Raw genomic sequence first — 3,131 nt, forward strand, 5'->3', positions numbered from 1 at the left:
GCCAAGGCCCAAAGAGGAATCTTTTTAGGTTACTCTGAAAGGTCAAAGGCATACAGGGTGTATAATTCAGAAACACTCTGTGTTGAAGAATCTATGCACGTTAAATTTGATGACAAAGAGCTTGAAGATAAAACTTCAAAGCAAGGTGAAAGTTTTGCAGAGATACAGGTTCCTGAAGCTACTCCAGAACCTGATCAGATAGCTGAGTCTGAAGATAGTCCAGAAGCTGAACCCACATCAGAAGCACAAGATGAAGCTGCTTCTGATGAAGCACAAGATGACTCACATCAAGAAGATCCTCCCAGAAACACATTCAAACACAAGTCTTCACATCCTGAGGAGCTAATCATTGGAAACAAAGATAGTCCAAGAAGAACAAGATCACATTTCAGACAAGAAGAGTCAATGATTGGACTAATCTCAATGATTGAACCTACAACAGTTGATGAAGCACTTTCAGATGATGGATGGATCCTAGCTATGCAAGAAGAGTTGAATCAATTTCAAAGAAATGATGTGTGGGATCTGGTACCCAAACCTCAGCACAAGAACATTATTGGAACAAAATGGGTATTCAGAAACAAGCTGAATGAGCAAGGTGAAGTAACAAGAAACAAAGCCAGACTTGTTGCACAAGGGTATAGTCAACAAGAAGGCATTGATTACACTGAAACGTTTGCTCCAGTTGCAAGATTGGAAGCAATCAGGTTACTTCTTTCCTATGCAGTTAATCATGGCATAATATTATATCAGATGGATGTCAAGAGTGCATTTCTCAATGGTGTCATAGAAGAAGAAGTGTATGTTAAGCAACCTCCTGGATTTGAGGATATTAAATATCCTGACCATGTTTTTAAATTGAAGAAATCACTATATGGCTTGAAACAAGCTCCCAGAGCTTGGTATGATAGACTAAGTAATTTCTTAATCAAAAATGATTTTAAGAGAGGACAGGTTGACACTACACTCTTCAGAAGGACCCTTGGGAAAGATATTCTTGTTGTGCAAATATATGTTGATGATATAATATTTGGTTCTACTAATGCATCTCTTTGCAAGGAATTTTCTGAGTTAATGCAGGATGAATTTGAAATGAGCATGATGGGAGAGCTGAAGTTCTTCCTGGGCATTCAAATCAATCAATGCAATGATGGAGTCTATGTTCATCAATCAAAGTACACAAAGGAGCTTCTGAAGAAGTTCAAACTTGAAGATTGTAAAGTGATGAACACTCCAATGCACCCTACGTGCAACTTGAGCAAAGAAGATGATGGAGCTAAAGTAGATCAGAAGCTGTATAGAGGTATGATTGGTTCTTTGTTATACCTCACTGCATCTAGGCCAGATATTTTATTCAGTGTATGCTTGTGTGCAAGATTCCAATCAGATCCTAGAGAATCTCATATGACTGCTGTCAAGAGAATCTTCAGGTATTTGAAAGGAACAACTAATCTTGGACTCCTTTATAGGAAATCCTTAGATTATAAGCTAATTGGATTTTGTGATGCTGATTATGCTGGTGATAGGATTGAAAGAAAGTCAACCAGTGGCAATTGTCAATTTCTGGGTGATAATCTTATATCCTGGGCTAGCAAAAGACAAACAACTATTGCTATGTCTACAGCAGAAGCAGAATACATTTCAGCTGCAAGTTGTTGTACACAACTACTTTGGATGAAACATCAGTTGGAAGATTATCAGATAACTGCTAACAGTATTCCCATTTATTGTGATAATACTGCTGTTATTTGTTTGTCTAAAAATCCAATTTTGCATTCAAGAGCTAAGCACATTGAAATCAAACACCATTTTATCAGAGATTATGTTCAAAAAGGAATTTTAGATATACAATTCATTGATACTGAAAATCAATGGGCTGATATATTTACTAAGCCTTTAACTGTTGAAAGATTTGATTTTATAAAGAAAAATTTGAACATGCACTTTGTATCTGATTAAATGCCTGCTTGCTCCTGAATAGGATTTTAGGTTCTGAAGTTAGTTCAGAAGCAGTAGTCCATCAGAAGCTCTTTATTGAGGTTCTGAGGAAAACTCGCTTCTGATGATGACGTCAGCATCTGAAGTCCAGAAGCTGGATTTGTTGCTTCTGAATAGTTGAATTAGTGGAAACGTTGGAAGTTACCTTTTAAAAAGTAACTTCTGACCCACTAACTTGGTAGTTACTCTGTGAACTTCTTACGTGGCCTGTATGTGTTGGTGTATAACTAAAAGGGCAATGATGATTTAATAGCTTTGAAAGTACTTTTCACGCGCCCCCAATTTTGTCATTAATGTTATGTTTGTTTGTCTCTTTTGAATTGCAATCGTTTTACTTTTAACACTTTGTCAATTCACACACTACTCACTCACAACAAACACATTTGCTCTCAAACCTCTTGCGAAGTAAGCGCATTCTCTCAACCTTAGAACCCTAAAATCTTCATCTTCTTCAAATCTTCGTCAATCATCAAATGGCATCATCAAGCTCAAAAGTTTCAGAATCTACATCAAACAAGCAAAGCGTATCAGAATCTGGGTCCATCTACAAAGAGAAGACTATGGATATTCCATGGGAATCCTTAATAGTTCAAGTAGAGTCACCGGTGGATTTTGCTTCACTCAAGAAGTATGAAGTAAACATGGAAGGTTTGATAGAAACTCAGATGATGTCTGAGTATTTCAAGATGCTAAATGGGCCAACATATGTGAACTTGGTCAAGGACTTTTGGTTAAAAGCTGAAGTGTACAATGAAAAGCCTGCAAAAGTCGTAAGCAAACAAGCGGGGTCAAAGAAAGGGAAAATGGTCATGGATATGAATCCTACATCATTTGATAGCTTAGAAATAAGGTCTGAAGTGATGGGCATTCCTATAACCATCACTGAGGACGTTATAGCTAAAGCTTGTAGGATGCATGCAGAGGGAAGATTCCAAGAAATAGTCAGGAAGGAAGATGTCCTGCTAAAAGGTTACTACAACTCTCTTCTGGGTGGGAAGAAAGATGCCAAGCCTTCAGAGATGGAGATTCACAACAGAATGTTGGTGAAATTCAGTAATGATTGCTTCTTTCAAAGAGCAGGAGGGTCTGACCAACCCAACAACCAACAGAAGCTAGCAATTTATTTCATGACC

This window comes from Medicago sativa, chromosome 3, assembly GCF_051527215.1.
Source record: "Medicago sativa cultivar Bolivia chromosome 3, Bolivia_mono, whole genome shotgun sequence".
NCBI classification, from domain to species: Eukaryota; Viridiplantae; Streptophyta; class Magnoliopsida; order Fabales; family Fabaceae; genus Medicago; species Medicago sativa.